Here is a 22948-nt window from a genome sequence, read left to right as displayed (position 1 = left end):
GGGATGTGCCCACAACCAATGTACATGCCCTTGACTGGAATCAAACCTGGGACCCTTGAGTCCGCAGGCCGACGCTCTATCCACTGAGCCAAACTGGTTTCGGCTGGCCACCTTCTAATTAATTTCCTTTCAATGTGCATGAATCCGTGCACCAGGCCTCTAGTATTTCAATAAGAAAATTCACTTGCAAACTCTGTGTTTAAAAAAGTATTAAAAGCATCATCCTGGGGCACAGTACATATCCACAGCAGGTGCTCAATAGAGATTTGTTGAAAGGATCAGTGATACTTGTGACACACACAATAGTGGGTAACTTTGCACATAATTGTTTACACGCTGGTAGCTTCCCATTGTCAAGATATTCTTAATATGGTGGAAAAAATCTTTTCACTGACCCAATTTCCGATCCCCATCCTGACCTTCGAGATCTCTTCCTCCACCTCTTCCAACACCACCTGTTCCTTAGCTCCTTATCAGTCCTTGGAGAATACTCTCAAAGCAATAATCTCTGTGCCCTTTGTACATTCCCTTGACATTTAACATTTTTATGCATGCTGGCCCAAATTCCAACTGCCAGCACCTGACATACTTTGCCCAAGGGCCTCTCTGACCACCGGAGCTCACTCTGCCCAGGCACGAGGAAGACTTGAAGTACCTGGGAGTTAATGGCCCCTGGAAGCATCTCTCACCAATGACTTTCAAGAATGGGTGTGCAGATACCTTCCTGCAATCCATCATGACACCTACTTCTAAGTGGAAATCATTAATTATTTGCCATGCGAATGAATAAATGAATGAGTGAATGACTGAATGAGAAGGTGAGTGAAGGAATGGATGAGTTACTAGGTTTGTTTGTCCTATGTTAGCACTAGGACCTGAGAGAGAGTAAAATACCCCGTTTCCAGGGTATATTTTCTAAAAGTTCCTGGAAGTTTTCTTGTGAAATTTCTCAGTAAGCTTTTCTGTAATCTGTGAGAAATGCATGAACCAAGTTAAAAGGTGCATGTTGTTCTGCATGACTTTTCAGAAGGTCCTCTCGTGCTCTCACACTCACTTATCCTGTTGATAAGAGCAAATGGCCTACTGTGTATGGTTCAGACGCACGCTCATATCCAGTCCCTTTGAAATGTCAGTCCTGGAGCTCGCTGAGGCCCGCGTCTGCCGCGGGAATCAGCTAGGATGTTGCCCAGTTAAACATTCATCCAGGATTTCATGGGGACTTGAGAATCATTGTTTTTGGCTGGGCTCCTGGGTTTGAGGTTTCTTCATGTAGGACTCCGAAAAAGGATTTGGAAATGTTGTCTCTAATCCCAAAGTATGTATTTGGGAGGCTGCCTTCGCCATTACCCACCTAATCATTCAGGCTCCTGGGTTGTTTCACCCAAGTGCATTCATACCTTAGATAGAGTCACAAGGGACTGATCTAGGAGACAGAGTACCTGGGTTCCAATGCTGGTTTCATTAGGCAAGTTGTCCACTGCTTGCCACCCCATTTTCCTTATCCTAAAATGAAATGGTTGGAATTGACAATCTCTACGTCCCTGTCCAAATCTAAAATTCTGGGTGGGATTCTGAAATCCACTCTGCCACCAACAGTGTGTCCTCAGAGCTTTGCCCATTACTCATGAGAATGTCAATGTCTGGGTAAATAGATCTTTTGGGGTCAGCTCTAAAAAACCCAGAAGTACATATTGTATGTTGATTTTGGCACATGGACAAGTCTGAACAGGGCCATGTCAAGCATTTCACCATGATAGCTGCTGGAAGGAAGGGCCAAGGGAGGCGGTCTGGGCGAGCTGATTGGAATGAAGAGGACCAGCCCAAGTCCTGTGGCACAGATGACCCTGCAGAAGTGTGTGTGGGTGGGGGGGCACTTGGGAGTGGATTTAGGAATCATAAAAAAACCATTAGAGTCCATATTGGAAATGGCTGATGACACTGTCTCAAAGCCACATTCTCAGACAATAGGGAAAGCTGTAAATAGATCTGCACAGTTGTCCAAGCAAAGCAGAATAAAACCAAGGAAAGCCAAATTAAACAGGCTCAACCGAAGTTGTGGGTGAAATCGCTGAATGTTGCTCATGCCTTCAGAATGGGAAGCTCTCTTCAGAATACTCACAAACAGCAGGTCCTTTGGAGGCAGCTATGGGCTGATCGGCTGGTTCCACCCACCCACCAGGCCAGTTCAGCATAGAAAAATGAGAGAAAAAGACCCTTTTAAAGGGGTGGCCTCACACCTTGGAGGACTTGTTTGTAGCATCTCTCTATTATTACTCAAGTGATAAGATTTTAAAGATCATGTTAGACTCCCAAACCCATGACTGAGAATTATACCACAGGACAGAATTATAATGACATGGCGGAATCTCAAATTTTTTTTATCTTAACATAATTTCAGACTTACTGAAGAGTTGCAAAATTGTACAAAAAATTACTGTATACCCTCCACATTCACATTCAGTGTTCTACCAACCCTCTCTCCATCCCTTCCCCACCCTCTCCCTCCTTCTCTTTCTCTCCATACTTTTCTTCTTCCTTTCCCTCCATCTTTCTTCCCTTTCTTTCTTCATATATAGGGTGCCATATATATATATATATATATAATAATTATAAAGGCAGTGTTTATTAAAGTGTATTTCATTTTCAAAATTGAGCTATCAGCTGTTAAAGGGTGTATACATTCTTTTGGGACACCCTTTATATATATATATGAACTATTTGAGGATAAATTGCAAATGTTTTTTATTTCCCCAGAACTATTTGAGGATAAATTGCAAACATGATTTCTCTTTACCCTTAAATATTTCAGTGTATATTTCATAAAAACAAGGAAACTTTTGTATACTCATAGTACCATTATCAAAAATCAAGAGTCAGATTTCCGATGGCGCAGTTGTGGAGTGGCCAACGGAGTGCCAATGGCCTGCAGAACAACATGCTGAAGTTTTATTGTGACTACTGCGATACATACCTCACCCATGACTCTCCATCTGTGAGAAAGACACACTGCAGTGGAAGGAAACACAAAGAGAATGTGAAAGACTGCTATCAGAAATGGATGGGAGAGCAGACACAGAACCCGATTGACAAAACAACTGCAGCATTTCAGCAAGGAAAGATACCTCCTACTCCATTCTCTACTCCTCCTCCTGCAGGGGCCATAATCCCACCTTCCCCACTATTCCAGGTCCACCTCACCCTGGTGTGATGCCAGCGCCCCAAATGGAGGGCACTCCCATGATGCCAATGATGGGTCCTCCTCCTCCTAGGATGATGCCAGTGGGACCTGCTCTTGGAATGAGTCCGCCTATGGGAGGGCACATGCCAATGATGCCTGGGCCCCCAATGATGAGACCTCCCATCCATCCCATGATGGTGCCCCCTTGGCCAGGAATGACTGGACCAGACAGATAAGGAGGAAGGGGAGCCTCTTTCTAACTGGCTTCTGTTACTTGTTCTACTTCACCAGGAGATCGAGGTGCTGTGACTCTGGGTGTTTTCTAACAGCAGACAAGGAAGACTCACTCCCTCTTCCTATCTAAGAGAGAATAGTTTTTGAGGGGAGTAGTGGGACAAAAAAAAAAGCAATTTTCATTTGTATTGTGAAATGTGAAAATAAAATTGTCAACTCTTTAAAAATAACAAAACAAAAAAATATCAAGAATCAACACTGACATTACCTCGTTTATAGACTTCATTCACTTTCTCAATTGTCCCGATAATCTTTATAGCAAAAGAAAATTCTGGATCACGCGTTGCATTCATTTAACGTATCTTTCATCTTTTTGAATATGGAAGAATTCCTCAGTCTTTCTTTGTCTTTTATGATATTTTTGATGAATGCAGGCCAGTTATCTTGTGGAATGTCCCTCAATTTGTGTCTGTCTGATGCTGTGGAATTTCCTTTCAGCTTTATGCGCTGCCTCCTGAAGTACAAATGCCCAGCTGGGATGGACTGGCTGCAGGAAACAGCTTCTTCAGCCCAGCAGTCTAGAGCTCATGCAAACTCCCCTTTGCCCTGGCTTGGGGGTTTCCTCTCTCTCCTCCTCAAACATGGTTTCTCCTCCTGCAAGGGTTGTGGGAAAATCAGATACTTAGCATCTAACAATGCTATGAAAGGACTCTAGGCAAATCCATTTGCTTCCTGAGTTGCAATCTCTGATTTCCCTCTGGTTCTAAAAGAGTTGTGATTCTGGTGCCCACCAAATTCAGAGAAGTATGCCAGCAAACATGCACCTGAGAGTGAAAAAAATGAAGGAACATACCTGAGGGCTGGAATTGAGTCCATGTGCATAGAGAATTCATGGACAGTGCATGTGATTTAAGCAAAGTAGCCAGTCAGAGAAAGACAAGTATCACATGATCTCACTCATATGTGGAATCTAATGAACAAAATAAACTGATGAACAAAATAGATCCAGAGACATAGAAGCACGAAACAGACTGTGGACTCTCAGAGGGAAGGTGGGGGAGGGTGGGTGGGTAGGAAGAGATCAACAAAAGAACTTGTATGCATATATACATAACCCATGGAAACAAAAAGGTGGTGAAGGCCTGGGGTAGGGGGGTGAGGCGGGTTAGAAGAGGTCAATGGGGGAAAAAGAGGACATGTGTAATACTTCCAACAATAAAGATTTAAAAGGAAGGGAGCAGATTTTGAAAATATTACTCTGCAGAAAGTATCATAGTTTTCTATATTTTTCTGAGGATTTTGTTCACAAAAGTTCAAGGTCTCCAGGAACTCTGTATTTTAGGAAACGTAACCCTTGAATCTTCATTCTATCCAACTGATTTCACCTGAGGGCACTGCCTTCTTTTGTAGGCCCGTCCCAAAGTCCTCTGGGACTTTTGAATTTTTGCCTTACTGAGTCTGCATCTCCTTTCTTCTCTTTATAAAAGCCAGCAGTTTCCATAGGAAAATTCTGCAACAGATTATGAAAGGGGGAGGGGGCTTGATAAAACTGGAGTGGATGGTGTGTTTGTCAATAGTGTCCAGCATGAACCCTGGCAGGTGGGGTCTTCCATTGTGGCAGAGAGGAGGCCTGAGATTTCTTCCATGTCATTACTTTCCCATTTTGATTCTACTTCATTCTGCATGGAATAACATCCCAAATCAATTTCAAAGCCTCTCAGGAAGAATGAGTAACTTTTAGGTGGTTTCCTCTAAAACCTATCCTGAAACAGCTGAAAACATTACCAGTTTCTTACAATTCCTTCCAGAGACATTCTGGAAACATTCTATAGCTATCATATATACATATACATATACATATACATATACATATACATATACATATACATGTATACACACATATGTACTTTTATTCCACCCTAACGGTGCCACATTATATATAAAATTCTATATATTTTCCTCTTTTTCTTCTAATGGGACATTTCTGTGATCTGATCCATATCAGTACAGGTAGATTGCCTCATTCTTCTTTTGTGTTGTGTGTGTGTCCAGATTATTTTTATTTATTTGTTTTTGTTCTTTTTTTTTAAATAATGGGAGCTCAAGTATAAGATGCAGATTTTTTAAAGCTTTTTTGTTTGTTTTTATAAAAGAAACAAAAATAAAACAAAAAACTTTTTATACATTCCATAAAAATTGATAGAAAAGCACTTGGCCAGAACAGCAGAACGGTCAGCAGCCCTCACACCCTCACAATGTGGTCTCTAGGGGGAGAGGCCAGTCTGCGCAGGACAATGCTGAGGGCCACTTCTCCTTTCTCCCAGAGCTGTCCCCTGTCCGTCCCCCAACCCCAAGCCCCTCCTAAAGACATGTGGAATCAGATCTCCAGTTTTTCTCTATCTTTTACACACCATTGTTATTTCATAAATGTTTTTGTTTTACATTTTTTACACCAATGTTATAAAAAGGTGGGAGGGAAGGAGAGGCAGACAGTGTATTTTAGACCTATTAATGGATGTTGGGGAGATAGGGGATTGGGGCAAACAAAACACACATGGTCTCTATGGAAACATGGAGGTTCATAGCAAAACGTGGTGGGAAGCAGGCTTTGGAGACAAAGAAGGGTGTTTAGTGGCTTTATTCTCAGGGAGAGATGGCGATGTGCAGGTCAGGGAGGGGAGGGACAAGGGAAAGGAACAGAAATCCAGTTTTCTTCCCTGGCTGGTGTGGCTCAATTAGTTGGGCATTGTCCTGTGAACCTAGGGTTGTGGGTTCAATTCTCGGGGGGGAGGGGGGCGCATGCAGGAGGCAGCTGATCCATGTTCTGCTCTTACATTAATGTTTCTCTTTCTCCCTTCCTCAATCTCTAAAAAAACCCCCTATATATATATATATATATAAAAGCCTAAGTGACCATTATGACTGAATAACTGGAACAACCAGTTGACCAGTCTTCAAGACATGCACTGACCACCAGGGGGCAGACGCTTGGCGGTGCAGTGGCGAGGGAAGGAGGAGGAGGGGAGGTGAGGAACCACGTGGTGGCGGGGTGCCGGCATCTGGTGTCAGTTCCTTCCATGCCAGCCTCCTCTCCTGACCCCCTGGGGCCTTCGGGCCCTGGGCTGGAATGGGGAACTGGGGGTGGATGGCGGCGGATGTGGCCCCTTTCCCAGGGGGGCCGAGGGCTGGCACCCTCCTTGGGGCTGGGGGCCAACTTCCCATGCCCCTTCCCTCCCCCCAGCCAGCCAAACTCCTGTGGTCCCTCCCCACATCTCTCCCCACCCGGGCTGGCAGGCCGTGATTGGCCTGGCCCTGATGGCCCTGATCCCAGGCCAGACCTAGGGACCCCATCCATGTACTAATTCATGCACCGGGCCTCTAGTAATCATCATCAACATCATCATCATCATCAATCAATCAATCAATTAATAAGTATTAAAAAAAAAGAAATCGAGTTTTCTAAGGAAGGAATCTAAGGAGTGTAGGCATGTCCTGTTAGCGTGAAGCAGGGGTTAAACATTGCTGCTTTCTCTTCAAAGCTTCTCCCAGGTCACTCTTAAGAGCTTCTTGTTTTGATTTGTCTACAAGAGTCGGCACAGACCTCAGCCCATTAACAATGTCCTCGTTTATCAAAGTAGAACTCATTTAGCACACTTTTGATTTTGTTTTCCGTGTCCTCTACCAGGCTCCCGATATTGGCTGTGCATGGGAGCAGTCACTGGCAGTTTCATCTTTCTCCATCTGTCTGATCAGGCTGCCTCCAGGGCTCATGGTGCCAGAGCTGGATTTGCTTGTTTGCAGCCACAGCATCACCATGGAGGCTAGCTTGCAATGGGCGATGGGACCACTGGATTTCTCCTGCACTGCCGCCACGTGGGTGGATTCCCAGCAGCCTTTGATAGTCTCTGATCCGTCTCCAGCCCTCTTTATGAGGATCACTCCAGTAAAGCCATGATCCAGATCCCAGAGGTAGACAGATGAGATGCCACCTTTAAAATATAGTTCTCGATATGGGTCAAAGACATTGTGGGCTGCCACCTCCAGCTTTCTCAGCCGAGCAGAAGGCATGGCCTCATCTTCCAATGGAGGGTCATATCTGTAACTCCATGGTGACCTGTAGGAGTTCCCATCTCTGTTGTGTCACACAAAAGTTAACCCTTTCCCACCACCTTGTTTCTGGCAATTTTCAGTGGCTGGTCAACAGAAGACAGGAGATCGTCATATAGACTGGGACCAGGTCGTTCAGGTTGCTGAGGTTTATCTCCATTTGCCTCATTAAGTCCAAGGCACGGTTTAGTTGTTTATCACTTGTGGTGGCATCTGTGGCTGTCTCGGTTCCAGTGTCTGTTGCCTCATTCTTCTTAACAATTGCATATTATTCCACTGTAGGGGTTCCCTGTACATTATTTAGCTGGTTTCTTACTGATGAATTAGATTATTTCCAATATTTTGCTATTACAGTCAATTCTGTTATACCTCATTCTGCACATATACAAGTATATCTGTAGCATAAATATCTAGAAATGTTATTGCTAGGTCAAAGGATATATGCAATTTGAATGTGGAAATATTTAAATAGGTTTGAAAATGGTCAGTATAAAGGGCAATTGTTTTGGGCCAAATTCATCACTTGGGAAAACAGAATATATTTCACTAAAAGCAGACATGTGGCCACACATCTGTGTGCTTTAGTTCAGTAAAGCACAGGGGTGAGTTAGCACAGAAGTACATTACAACATCACTCTTCTGGAGCTAGTGACTCCAAGGTGATTGGTAAGTGTGTGGTCAGTGTTTCTGAGGATCTGTTGCTAGCCACTGATATGATCCATAAGTTGCATCTGAGCTTTGTATGACAGATACCAGACACCTGGGAAAAGCTCAGCATCTTCCCATTGAGAAAGGAGGCTTCATCAGCTCTTACCCCAGAAGCTTGTAGTCCCAAGGCAAGTAGTCTCTGGAAGCCAGGTCCTGGATTAAGCTATAAAGTAGGAACTTGATGGTGAAGGAGCAATCTATGAGACTAGCTAAATGGTAAATCAAAGCCAGAGCAGTAACAATGAAAACAATTCTCCATTCAGATAAGAGCCTGGTATCTCTGGAGCTCCATTCTCCCACCTCCTGCCCCAGGACATCAAAGAGTTGGGATGGACAATGCAAGAATTGGGCGTCATAAAATTAAGAAGCTTTTCTGTTGAAGTTGTCCCACCCCTTGCAATCAACTTCCTTTGGAGCCTCAAACCATAATATTTCCAGGGCAGAGTTCCCAAACACCAGGTGATGTTCCCAGAAGGAACGAGATGTTTGTTTCAACAGGGAAGATCCATAAATCTAAGATACCACCTCTGGTAGCTGGGCACCCCTTTTCTAATCTCCTGTACTTTAACACATGAAGCATTTTCTCCTGTGTTAGCATGGGAAAGGTCGAGGAGGAAATGAGGCTGGAGGGGAATGTTTGCATTATCCAGAGTAGACACAAGAAAGTAGAGTGAAGAAAGAGCTATGGCCTCCCATTCATCTATGTTTATTCCTTTATCAAATAAGACAGAAGGTGGACCTCTCTTTTCCTGATCTAGTGTTTCTAGAGTTCAGGAAGTACAGTGCACAGCAGTTAAGTCAGAGTCATGGATTCTATACCCAGCTCCCTCATTCTCCCAGTGACCATGGACTTAGCCCAATGAGGCTCAAAGTCTACATTTATAAAACAGGAGTAATAACAGTACACTTATCTCAAAGATAATGTGGGTAGAGACAACATACTGCCTGGCACATACAAACTAGTCAATAACTGTCAGCTATTCTCATTAATATGAATCCTACAGAGTCAGCTGTGTTGCAACTTGGTTTGCACCAAAGCCAATCTCTTATTGTCACAGTCCCTTGGGGAGCATCATTGCTTTGGCTTATCCTCCTTGGATCATGTGTGGCTTCCATATGTACAGACACGGTGCAGGTAATAGCATTGGATGGCAGGAGTATGCAATGCAGTTGTACATAACTGGACGTTAGGCTAATGGTTTTTAAAGTGTCTCCTTGAACCATTAGCAACTTATTGCTGCAGATCTCAATCAAAATCTCTGGGGTATAGTTGTATGGCTGCCTCCCTACACCTCAAGGCTCCAGGTGATATGGATGCATGCTAACATGTGAAAAACACTGATCTAGACTCTGGGATGCATTGAAGTCTCCTACTTCACACAGGAAGAGCTGGAGTGAAGAAAAAAACCCTAGAGGTCATGCTCATAGCTCACAGCCTAATTTGGGTGAGCGGTTTAACAATCTCGCCTGTTCTTGAATAGTCTCCTCTTTGGCTGGGAACAACTTGTCAAGCTGCAGATATCTCCTTTCCTCTTTCTCTCCCTGCTTCTCTCCCACAAGACACAAGATAGTTCCTGCCCAGGCAACTCAGATTACCATTTCTTCCTTAAAGCCAATTAAAGGTCTCTAATCCCTCCTGTGTTTACCTAAAGGATCAATTTGATCGGAAAGGATGAATGGGAAGGGCAAAATCCTAGAAGGGCTTGGGAAAGGAAATTTCTGCTCCAGTGGTGGGAACACACCCTTTCTCACTAAGCTTATTATGAACTGGTGCATTTTTTGAATTAGAATTCTCCATCCAGCCGGCCTCTTTTATCTAAAGCCCCGGGTTATGCTTTCAAAGGCAGTGTCTGACTTTATTTACCCTTAGTATTACTACTTTTGAGATTTTCCCCCCCAAGTCATCTTAGCCTCTCCCTGAGTAATAGTTTGAATCATACGAAATATCCATGTTGGTAGGTGGAAAGCAGGTGAATATCAGCAATGTCTTATGATTCAGCTTAATATATGCACTCAGGTCATTTACTGGAACCCATCATTCTGCCTTCCTCACAATTGAAGGCAGATTGCTTTTAAGAACTTCTAGGCACAGCAGATATCTCCTTTGTGAGACCACCGAGAGCTTGCCACTTACTGGCTAGGGTTTTTGTAAAAATAAGTTAACCTCCAAGTCTTACTTCCCTCTTCTGTAGAGTGGGGATGCTTTCACCCTCCTTATAGGTTGATATGGGATTAAATGAGAAAGCTGCCTACAGTGTTTGGTGTGGTGCCTGACTTCTAACTGGTATCAGATACATTAGTGCCCTATTTCAGTGAGGCTGGAGGTACTATTCTTTTTTTTTTTTGGAGGTAATATTCCTAAAACTCATGTCTCTGCCTCTTCTCTGTTCTACATATCTACTGATGGTCAGTTTCCAAGTTATAATTGTTACTCATTTAGAAGTGAGGGGTCTGGACATGTTTTTAAAGGCCCTTACACATTATGTGTGGTTATGAGATGGCAAGAGAGTGAAACATTCTTCTGTCTCAAGTAGCCATTATTCTTCTTCATTTCAGAGAAATGTCAGATTAATTTATTTATGTGTTTTGGAATCTTAGTAGAAGAGAAAGCAGCTCAGTAAATGAATGCAGAGAGTTCCGGCCTCATCACTAACCAGATTGTGCAATCTCAGAGGATCGGCTTAACCTCTAAGTGTCTCTGTTTTCCTGGCCTGGACACGAGGCTTGTACATATGCCTCAATCTCCTTCAGTGAAGATGAAAGAGATGGAGCTAGTGCTTTATGAACGTGCTTTGAGCTTTAGGAAGGCGTAGTTGTTACATAGATACAAGGTGTTATTACATTACATAAAAACCATCATTTTTCTTTGGCAAAGTCATGACACCAGGAAAACCTATCTTCCATTAAAGTTCAAAAGCAGAATGAGGCAAGAAAAAAAAATTGGGGGGGGGGTTTGTTTTACAGTAGAACAATCAGCACCCCAGAGATGTTTTGGAGGGTGTAACAGGAGTATTCTCAATGGTCTTTAAGAGCAACCTGCACTTGGTGCTTCCTTTACTACACAGGGGTGAGAGTCCTGACGGATTGTCTTTCTGGTTAATTACTAGATGTTCAAAAAGGTGAGTGGAAACCTGATACTCTGCAAGTTGGATTGTTGACAAGAGACCCTGTGAATTTTCAAAGGCAGGTGTTGATTGGAAATATGCATGTGTTCCCAGCCAGTTTTGCTTATGGAGTCATTCTATGCTTGGAAGTAAACAAAGGAAAGTAATCCAACATTCCCATCAATAAAATGGCTTGCCCTGTGCTTGTCAAATGTTCTGTGTCTTATTTGTAAATTGAGAGTTGAATAATGATAGGTGTATGGTACTATGCATGGGCAATGAATTGGAAAGCCTCACTTTCCTTACTGTGAAGTTGTTTATATTTGTAGAAAGATGGGAGAGTGAGGTGTGAATGGGAGAACTGGACTCTGGATGCCTCTATTTTTTTTCTTGTTAAGTTAAAGGGCTTGTAGCTTTTTGTTTATATCAAACTATGCAGTATAAATACAGTCTATATAGTAAAAGCCTAATATGCTAAGTGTCCGGTCGACTGGTCGCCTGTTCAACCAATCAAACATAATATGTTAATGATATGCTAAGGCCACTCAACCACTCACTATGATATGCACTGACCACCAGGGGGCAGACAGTGGACCGGTTGACCAGTTGCTATGATGTGCACTGATCACCAGGGGGCAGACACTCCAACTGGTAGATTAGCTTGCTGCTGGGGTCCAGCTGATCGGGACTGAGTGAGATAGGCTGGACACGCCCTGGAGCCTTCCTGCAGTCCCTCTCTTGCTGGCCAACCTCCTGCGTCCCTCCCTGGCCCCGATCATGCACCGGTGGGGTCCCTTGGCCTGGCCTGCACCCTCTCATAATCTGGGACCTCTCAGGGGATGTTGGAGAGCCGGTTTCAGCCTGATCCCGCAGGCTAGGCTGAGGGACCCCACTGGTGCATGAATTTGTGCACTGGGCCTCTAGTATTTAATAAAGATCCTTACCCAAGGACATGCTGAGAGAGAGAGAGAGAGAGAGAGAGAGAGAGAGAGAGAGAGAGAGAGATCTGTTGCCTTCTGTATGCTCCCTGATTGGGATCAAACCTGCATGTGCCCTGAACAGGAATGGAACTAGCAACCCTTTGGTGCATGGGATGATACTCAACCAACTGAGTTACTCTGGTTGGGCTGAATGTGTAGTTTGAATACCTTCCTTCCTTTAAAACTTTCCAGCTATCACCACTGATGCCTTACTCATCACATATCCAGTCACTCTGTGGACATTCTTTCTTCTTCCTTAATGAGTAAAACATTGTAAGTATAGTCTAGTCTTTCTCCATTCTCCTTCTCCTCCTCCTCCTCTTTTTACTGTGCATGGTTACAAATTTATGCCCATTCTGGCTACTTTCTTTGGTCTCTTTTGGGGAAGGCAGGTAATCAGGATTACTAACAGCTGCCTTAGAAGTGATTAGTTAAGTAAATGAAAAGTGGATTAATACCATTAGTAGCCAACCCCAAAATAGGTCAAGATGGAAAAACTCTGTAGTTACATCATATGATGCCAGCAAAATGATAATTCAGGATTTTTTCTGACATTTTTAATTTGGCAAATGCCAGCTTTCTTGCATAAGTCTAAATCGATGGTGGCTTCCATAGAGGCAATTTGGCATAAAATACCATCAGGGGTTGGCAAAAGAAGGTTTGCAGTTTTCATGTGGAAAATACAATAATCCTATATAATAAAACCTTAATATGCAAATCGACTGAACGGTGGAACAACCGGTCGCTATGATGCGCACTGACCACCAGGGGGCAGATGCTCAATGCAGGAGCTGCCCCCTGGTGGTCAGTGTGCTCCCACATGGGAAGCACCGCTCAGCCAGAAGCTGGGCTTATGACTGTGGAGTGCAGCGAGGCGGGCGGTAAGGAGCAAGGGGTCCCGGACTGCAAGAGCTCTGGACTGTAAGAGGGATGTCTGACTGCCGGCTTAGTGCACAAATGTCATGCACCAGGCCTCTAGTTAATAAATAATAATAATACAAGAATAAACTCTGCTTTGTGTACTCACAACTATAAATCTATTTTTGCACATCCCTGTATATATTTTTAAAATAGGACTTGGTGCTGTTGTTTGATTAGAGACATACCAACTAAATGTTGAGGTAGACTCTGCTCTGGCTCTGCCTCTCTTTGCAGCTCTTCAAAACACCCCAGAGCTAGGTGATGCACAAGCATTTCAGATGTAATTGAAGGAACTGGAGCTGGGAACTACGATGCCCCTGTCACCCAGGCTGTGATGTCATTGCTGATATTCTCCAGGTTTCCTACATGCACCTAAGACAGAAGAATAGTTATGCAGCCTTTGGAATTGCAGTAATTTGCAGGTGGGAGCTCAGTCCAAACTAGTTTTTCTTCTCTCCATGCTGTTTATTTTAATTCAGTCTTAAGGCTGAAGGTACTAGAGAAGTTACCAAAGCTTTACTCACGTGGACACTTTTTCTCACTACATGTGAGATAATTCACTTTCTTCTATTTTCCCAGAAATAGAATTCAGCCTAGTTAAAATGGGATTGCCAGATAAGCATTTTATTCAATATCAAGTCTTTGTATATCATTAAGTTACAAGGGAAAAACATGGGCCAGAAAATCCACTGGGATCAGAAAATCTACTTGTTTCTAAAAGTTTTGGACTTACATTGATTGCAACACTAGGTAGCAGGAACTTCATCTTTGTTCCCTAATGTAACCCTAGCATTTAGCATAGTTTTTGGCACTTAATAAATGCTCAATAAATAATTCTTGGCTAAACAATTAAAAAATGAAAGTATTTTTGGTGTCTATCAGAGAATGTAGACTTTTGTATCAAAGTCTACATTGTCAATTTTCATCTTACTTAAACACAAATATTGTTCTAGGGCCTGAAAGATGATCAGTTCTATCCCCTTCTATCTTGATATGTATACATGCCACCTCATCCTCACCCTACACACACACACACACACACACACACACACACACACACTCACACAGGCTTATGTGCACACTTAGGCATGCTTAGACCATCTGGGCATGCTCCTTATCTGATCATTTGGATAGGGTCCCTGCCTACTCGATAAAGTAGAGCCATTTGGACTTCTCCAGATGGGCATCTTGGTAGGACACCAGTGTTGATGGCCAACAAATATTTATTGAACAATTAAGTGAATGATGAAAGTTTCAATTTTTATTTCCAGAGCTCAACATGAACTAAAAGTTTTATATGACATGATTTATAAGAGACACAAGAGACTGTACAAAGCCATCTTTGGCAAACATCTTGATCCTGTGAAATATATGTGCCCACATTACATTTAACTTAGAGGCTATTAAAAGACTTAGATCTTTATTGCTTCTTAATATTCTGAATAGAGTCCAAAATGGTTTTGAAATGTCCTTTGAGTTGCCTATAAATACCTCCCATTTCATATCAACACAGTATTATTGCCTTCTGGATATTTTAGCTACAGATATTTCATTAATTTTATTAGGATTCTGGTCTATTTATTATTGGGCTGATGATTTACACAGCAAACTCTTTATAAAATGTATAGCTTAATAGAGGATTAACCCATATTTAGTTCACTTTGTTAATTTTAAAAGAATTAGGACATAATAGAGTTTATTAAAATTTACAAACCCTATTGAACATTATCTGCTCTTTTCTGAATGGTACAGAGGGGACCCCAGCACCTTCTCGCGCTTCATGATCATCATTAATGTGATAACCATTACTGCATTGCAGAAGTATGGCTTTGTCAGCTCATTACACACCACACACGTCAGTTTCCTCTTGTTGAATATCCAGCATGCCCAGTCTTTGGTTCTAATCAGAAGAACTGTTTCCTATTCCTATCTAATTATCTTAATTGCCACTGCTTCCTATTATGCCACATCAGTAGATAAGAAATACATCAATTAAAAATTGTCAACCTCACTATGTAACCCATAGATTACAGGTGTTTTATAATCTGGTTTACTAAAGTATGGGGGATTTCTTTACTAGATCTTTTGTGTTCTGAATCCAAAAACATTTTAGGGAATGAGTTGCTGAATTCCAGCAACTTAAGTTGTGGGGTGCCTGTATCTCTTTATTGTGCAATTATTCCATCATGAATGGCATGGTTTAGGCATGGGATGCTGTTTTATTTGACTTTTATGTGATTTCTTTGGGCCTGAATCCAGTGGATGCTCCCTTTTTTGGCCTTAATCTACTGAAGAGGGAAGTGACTTCTTTCTGTGAGCAACTTCAAGAACCAGTGGTTGCGCTTAAACAGATCATCCACATTTAGCAGCTGCAGAATTCAGACACTTCAGTAGCCATCTTATATCCGCCCCAAAGTTGGTAGATTCATTATATGCTTGTCTCTTGATTTTAGTAAAAATAATCTGATTTCTTTTCTGAAAAAAAAAAAAAAATCTTTCTTAGTCCATTTCCTTTCTTTTTTTTCCTTCTCCAATCAGCAGATCAAAACTTTGGGCCCTTCTTAACCTTAATTCAAACATCACTTCAGAAGTTAACACATTTGACTTCCAAAAGCAATGCTTTTAACTTCTGTCCCATGGTCAATAAGGGGCTAAATCGATCTATAAACAGTGTCAGATGGTGTCTCACACATGGCACTTAAGAAACCTTACTCCTGATAGTGCCTTGACCTCAGGGCCCCCTGATCAGGCTGTCTGGGTGACACTGAGCAGGGAGGCATCAAAGCAAAGGCCTGTGCGGTCCTGTGAGCCTGACAGCTGCCCAGCCCCCGGGAGAGGGTGTTGAAGACAGGACAGGCATGGAACTGATGTGGACACAGCATTTTAGTTTGGCTTGTAGCATGACTGGGGGAGGCAGATTTCTGGCTCCTTTTTTTTGGACTGGTTCCATTTCTCATCCCACCTGCGTTGCAGTTTACCTAGACGCTTTGCACTGGGCACTGATGGAGTTCAGGGATGCCTTTCGAGGAAGCCAAAACAAGGCCAGCTCAGAGCTAGGGAGGCACAACGTAGTTTCGGAGGATGGCAGGATGGTCATCTGTTGAGCAGCGCAGCATTTCGATGTCCTGCAGACTGTTCATGGCAGACACTGTTTGTTTCATGGAGGTCCCTTGCAGGCAGTTCTGCCAGACACTGAGAACTTCTAGTATAATTATCTGAGGGTGTTCTGTGACCCCGAGGTGTGCTTGGCCTGCTTGCAGGGCATGCTGGGAAACTCGGGAGCTAATGTCCTCAGAGGGGTGTTAGTGGATCAATACCCCTTCTTGCTCCTCAGTGCACAATTCTGAGATGTGTTCCATACAGCCTCTCAGGGTGGTCTCAGTGGGGTTGGGCCCACTAAAACTAACTCATGGATACACTTTATACTGGCTTTCTTTCCCTTCCTTTCTCCCTGCTCCAGTCTCTCCCTTTTACTTCCTGGGACATTTCTCAAATAAATGCCCGGCACCCAAGTCCTTTTCTCAGGGCCTGCTTTGGGAGAAACCCAAACTACCACAAGGGACAGACAGCAATGCAGTTGTCTTATCAAAAAGAATTTAAATGACCCCCTCAAAAGCTCTATTTTCCACAAGTTGGTACCCCTATGCCTTGGTTTGGATTCCCCAGAAGCAAATCCTAACACAAGGATTTCACTGCAAATTGTTTATTTGGGAAGTAATTCCAGAAAATGCTGTTAGAGTAGGGAAGGGAGACAGGGAAGAGCTGGAAGAAATAAAGGGTGTATTATCAAACCAGTTACTACTGTGGGCAGCTGGAGCCCAATCCTGAGGAGGCACCTGGAACATTGTGGAACAGGCCTCAGAGGTGTCCTGCCCAAGGGGCGAGGCAGCCTGAATATTGAGCCAGCAATTCTACATCTGGCATGGACTGAGGGATGCTGTAGGGATACTTCCCAGCACTTCTGGGATGACTGTGCTCAGGCTGACCATGACCATGTGGCCAGAAAAGAAGTCCTCTGAAGGAGCATCTCAATTTGCAGTGAGCAGCCTTTGGAGCCAGGGATACTAGTAAGTGCTGAGGAAATTTGGGAGGGCTTCAAAAAGGCCCCTGCTACACATGCTGAGACTAAAAACCTACAAATATAACTCTGAAATAAGGGGAAATGCAAAGGAATGGTTCTCTCATTAAAAACTGTGTATAAAGCCCTTCCTATGGTCCATTGCTGCAGAAAAAGGTGGAAAAGATTGTGTTTGTGTTGCTTTTGTGTGGACACTTCCCTCCTGTAAGAGCTCCAGCATGAAGAGACAACTGTGAATCCTAATGTGACTCTCAAAGCCTGGCTTTCTGAGTTCGTGGTTTCATGCAGACCATTGGACTGAGAGTTAGAAGGCTTGTGTTCCAGTTTTGGCTCTGCCCTTAACTAGCCATGTGACCATGTTATCTTGCCTCCCAGGACCTTGATTTCCTCTCGTGCTAAATGAAGGAGCTGGCATATGATACTCTGGGGGCCTTCCTGCCTGAAATGCGGTGGCCAAGGATCCTTGTGCTGAAGTGGGTGTGGGACAGGGCTGTTTGTGCTGTGTGGGTCACTTGCTGTGAGCTGCCTCTGGTCTGGAGGCATTTCAGGTCAAGTGATGTCCGAGCTGGGAGAAGTTAGAACTGAAAACGTATTTTTATAATTAAAAGCAATGAGGCTTAGGGAAGCAACATGTCTTGTGCAAGCTCACCCAGCTAATTAGGAGGCAGAATTGGAGCCAGAACCTAGTTTTCTATTGCTCAATTGATGGATCTTTCTATTAATCCATGAATCACACTTTTTGTAGCAAGCTATAAGAACTATGGCTTTTGAGATGGTAGACTAAAGGCTGAAGGACCCACTTGATCCAGAGTAATCATGAAATTGAAAGGCATTCACATTTAAGGGCTTAAACCAAATCTCAGAGGCTATATAGTTCATTAAAAATATTCTCCTGCTGAATTGGTTTTATGTATTTCCCATTAGAATCCCCAATCCATACATAGGGATTGGATTCAAGTGGAAAAGGTGAACCAAACAACTGAATAAAAAATATCCAATTTCTTTTTATACCTTACCAGGAGTGCTTGCGACCACCTGTGTTATTTAGCCTTGGTTGAAATAGATTCAAGATGGCAGGTTGGTGACAGGGATAGGCAAAAAAAGGAAACAGAACTGCAGAAAAAAGTGGGGGAGTCCAGCCTCTTTAGAATGTGAAAGTAATTTAGATGTGAATTTAGAATGTGAAGATGTCCCAGAACTGCTCTTCCTGTGTCAACATAAATACGTGTGTTGATTTCATTAAGTAAATGACCAGCTAGGTGATGATATGTTTGGCATTACACAGGACCGAGTTCAGGCAGGTGATCACAGGGTGAATTATAGGAATTACGCTAATCACTGCCTATTATCTGGCCTGATCTTCATGTGCTGTATCATGTTCCATCTGAGTAAAATTTTAAGTGTTTGGAAATCCTGCAAAGTAAAAGTCTTCTATAGACTCTTGTGTGGTCCATGGACCAGCACCATCAATGTCACTTGGGAGCTTGTTAGAAATGCAGAATATCAATCCTGACCCCAGACCTACTGCATTGGAATCTGTGCTTAAACAAGATTGCCTAGGGATATGTATGCATGTTAAAGTTTAAGAAGCACTGTTGCTGGCAAGTGCTACTCAAAACAAGTGGGTACTTCCTTGAGTGGAATCACTGAAAAAACTCTCAGCCAAAAATAGGCTGCTCAAGGAGACCTTGCAAACAAGTGGAAAAACTGAATGTAATTCAAATAACTAATACAATGATGTCACGCTTAGTGCTGTTGTGAGCTAATATTGAAACACTGTTAAATCAAACACATAACTTTTAAGAAAAACCTGCTTCAGTTTTTTTTCAGGTGTGAACATATGGGAAGATGTTATTGATAGTTATACCTTAGTTCTTTCCACAAAGGATGAAGATATGTGCTATTAGGCATAACAGCTATGGTTGCAGAGAAAACCACCAGACACTGTTCAAGAGCTGTTGTAATTTCCACTCAGTGTCTTCAGACTGTACATGAAATAGGTCTCAGAACCATCCAATTCCTTCCTTGTCTTCAAGTCCACAGAGATAATTCTCAGTCTTAGTTTTATAACATCATCAGCATTTATTCCAAAGGATAGAAGATATTTGAAAAGTATGGGAGTTTAAAGTTGGCTTTTTCTTTTTCAAAGACCATTGAAAGGATCATTTACAAGACACATCTTGACTAAATACATTTTGTTGGGAGAAGTGTTTAAAATTTTAAAGAGAACTAAAGGTTTGAGAAACAGCCTTTCACTGGTAGGGTTCAACAGAATAATTACAAACCATTTTTTTTTTATATCCATACAATGTGTGCAATGCTTCTTGAGAGCTAGGCTTGGAAATGGCATTTCTGCTGTTTCATTTGCCAAGGAAAATCCCATGGCCAATCCTGGATTCAAGGGATGAAATAGACTACAACATTTGATGGGAAAAGCTACTAAATCACATTGCAGGGGAGAGAAATAATTGGGAGAAATTTTGTAATCCATTTACCACATCAGAGTAGGCTGGTTGCTATAGTAAAACAAACCCTATGTCTCAGGATTTTAACACAATAATGTTTTATTTCTTGACTTTATCACAGTCCAATAAGGGTGGTCAGGGGAGTGGGGAGGGGCTCTGCTGCACCCAGTCATTCAGGAATGCTAGGCTCCTTCCTTCTAGTTACTGTGCCCTCCAAGGCCATGAAGTCTTTTATCGTGTCCTCTGTTTCCAGCTAGTAGATGAGGAAAGAGCAATATGTAGCAGGAGCATCTACTCCTAATCGTCCCCTCCTGGAGGTATCATACTTATTGCTCTGCCTTCTTTCTGATGGTAGGGTTCACATGGGACATGGCCCAATTGAACAACAAGGGAAGTTGGGAAACCTGGTCTAGCTGTGTTAGGAGCACAAAGGGAAAATGGTGTGCTGAATTCCTACTTGGGCTCTAGTTATAGTTATTCCAGGAGAAGGTGCACCCGAGGTATTTTAGAATGTTAATGACTGAGGATCATAAAATGTTAATGACCTGAATCTTGACCTCTCACCTTCCTCCTTAAACAACATGAGCTTTAGCACCCACTCATTTGTCCACAAACTACCAGATCCCAGCCTCCGTGCAGTCGCCCAGCCACTGGCCTGGTCAGTCAGTAGCATGGCCAGCATCTATGCAGGTGGCAGGAGCTCTAGCTCCCAGATCTCCATGTCCCACTCCACCAGCATGCAGGGGGTCTGGGTGTCTGGGGGCCTGGCTGCAGTGATGGCTGGGGTTCTGAAGGGCCCGGGGGGCATCCAAAGTGAGAAGGAGACTATGCAAAGCCTGAATGACCACCTGGCCTCCTACTTAGAGAGGGTGAGCCTGGAGGCTGATAATTAGAGACTGGACAACAAAATCCGTAAAACCTGGAGAAGAAGGGACCCCAAGCAAGAGATTTGGGGCACTATCTCAAGACCATTGAGGATCTGAGGGCTCAGATCTTTGTAAGTTTTGTGGACAATGCCCACATGGTTCTGCAGATTGACAATGCCTGTTTTGCTGCTGATGACTTCAGAGTCAAGTATGAGATGGAGTTGGCCATGCACTGGTCTGTGGAGGGTGACATCAATGGGCTCTGAAAGTTCACTGAGCTGCAGCTGCAGCTGGAGACAGAGATCAAGGCTCTCAAGGAGGAGCTGCTCTCCATTAAGAAGAGCCACGAGGAGGAAGTAAATGGTCTATAAAACTCTGGGTTGACTATGGAGTTGGACGCTTCCAAATCTCAGGACTTTAACAAGATCACGGCGGACATCCAGGCCCAGTATGGTGAGCTGGCTCAGAAGAACTGAGAGGAGCTAGATAAGTACTGGTCCCAGCAGAGCACCCCAGTGGTCACCTTGCAGACCGCTGAGATAGGAGCAGTTGAGATGTCACTCTTGGAGCTGAGATGTACAATCCAGTCCTTGAAAACTGACCTGGATTCCATGAGAAATTAGAAGGGTATTTTGGAGAACATCCTGAGAGAGGTGTAGATGCGCTAAGCCATGCAGATGCAACAGCTCAATGGGATCCTGCTGCAGCTGGGTGTCAGAGCTAGCCAGACCCAAAGAGAGGGAGAGCACCAGGCCCAGGAGTATGGTGAACATCAAGGTCAAGCTGGAGATTGAGATCGCCACCTACCGCCACCTGCTGGAAGAAGGAGAGAATTTGGATCTTGGTGATGCCCTGGACAACAGCAACTCCATGCAATCCATCCAAAAGACCACCACCTGCAGCAAAGTGGTGTCTGAGGTCAATGACGGTAAAGTTCTGAGGCATTAAGGCAGCAGTAGTGGGGCACCCCTGGCTGGGCAGGTGGCCAATAAAAAGTTCAGAGGTCACTGAACATGCAAAAATGTTGCATGAAACCCTGGGGTAGACAAAGTTTTGAAACACAAGATCATAATTAGGAAGGCAAGACAGAGCCAGTTACCTAAGTAAATACCTGGGATGTAAGTGGAGTCTGGGGAGGTTTTGGAGAAGCTTTTGGATGCAGTGGCTACTTTGGAGGCAGTGGAACTTTAATAGGAGGAGAGGGGAGTGAAGGGCAAAGGGAAAGCTTTGAGCCTCAGGGGAACCTGGATTTGTTTGCTTGTTTAACATTGTTGTCTCCAGTGGGGCCTAAAGTTGACGCCTTAATGTAGGAGGCCTATGTTAGTGCTGATCAGAATAATGTACCCCTTAGGGCTACATTAAAAAACACTGCTCGGTGTCTCATTTGCACCTTCAAAATATGCACATACATGTGTGGGCCAGAAAAGGCTGTGCTCAGAACATGCATTCTTATGTGAACTGTAGGTAATTGCACAAGCAAGCAGGAAGTTGCGTAGGTATGCAGGCAGCCACCTGTTGGAGAGGTGTGTGCTGGCATGGGCCGGCGTGTGCCTTGCCCTTTGAGTACGATTTTAAAGGTTTCTGCAGAGGGCAGGGAGGGAAAGCAGGCCTCTGGGCGTCTGCTTCTCTAACTGCAGCTGTCGTTTGTCCTTCTCAAGGTTTCCTTTCTGGGCAGGGCCAAGTTCAGAGTGTGCTGCTTGTGTCGGTAAGAAAATGCCTTTTCAAGGTCTTCATGGAAGCATGGATGCAGGGGGCTCTTCTCTGAAAGTTTGCATTCCCCGAAATTCACATGTTGGGTTCCTAAGGCCCAATGTGATGGTGTTAGGAGGCGGGACTTTGGGAGGTGCTTAGGTCATGATAGTAAAGCCCTCATGAATGGGATCAGTGCTCTTATAGAAGAGACCCCAGAGAGCTCTCTAGTCCCTTCTACCATATGAGGACACAAGAAGTATGTGACCCCTAAGAGGGCCCTCACCTGACCACGCCAGAAGGGTTAGAGGCAGCTGGTTTAGTTGGACATGTGTTAGTTCTGTGCTGGGAATTTGTTGTTGTTACTTTTGCTAACTGCTGACCTGGTGAATAAACTCTTCCTTTGAAATCCCCTTTGCTGGGACCTCTGTCTCCTGGTCCTCCTCCTGGTTCTACAGGCCACTTTCCCCATCTTATTCACTGTCCTCTTCCTCCATTTGTCCCTCTGATGTTTCCCTGGGAGTCTGTCCTTCACTACCTGCTGCCTTTCTGGACCAGCACCATCCAATGGAACTTTCTGCAATGGTAGAAATGTTCCATGTCTGAGCTACCCAATAC

At 43.7% G+C, this 22948-nt stretch overlaps 3 pseudogenes; 2 read left to right on the top strand and 1 right to left on the bottom strand.

The window, feature by feature from the left end:
* The first annotated feature begins 2904 nt into the window (after nt 1-2904).
* LOC103285677 (U1 small nuclear ribonucleoprotein C-like) lies at nt 2905-3414 on the top strand (annotated as a pseudogene).
* Nucleotides 3415-6907: 3493 nt separating this feature from the next.
* On the bottom strand, nt 6908-15038 carry LOC103285859 (F-actin-capping protein subunit beta-like; annotated as a pseudogene).
* Nucleotides 15039-20356: 5318 nt separating this feature from the next.
* On the top strand, nt 20357-21589 carry LOC103285678 (keratin, type I cytoskeletal 18-like; annotated as a pseudogene).
* The last annotated feature ends 1359 nt before the right edge of the window (nt 21590-22948 follow it).

The sequence above is a fragment of the Eptesicus fuscus genome, chromosome 12, assembly GCF_027574615.1.
Source record: "Eptesicus fuscus isolate TK198812 chromosome 12, DD_ASM_mEF_20220401, whole genome shotgun sequence".
Taxonomy (NCBI): Eukaryota; Metazoa; Chordata; class Mammalia; order Chiroptera; family Vespertilionidae; genus Eptesicus; species Eptesicus fuscus.
The sequence above is the reverse complement of the archived record's forward strand: the minus strand, read 5'-3'. Positions and strand labels throughout refer to the sequence as shown.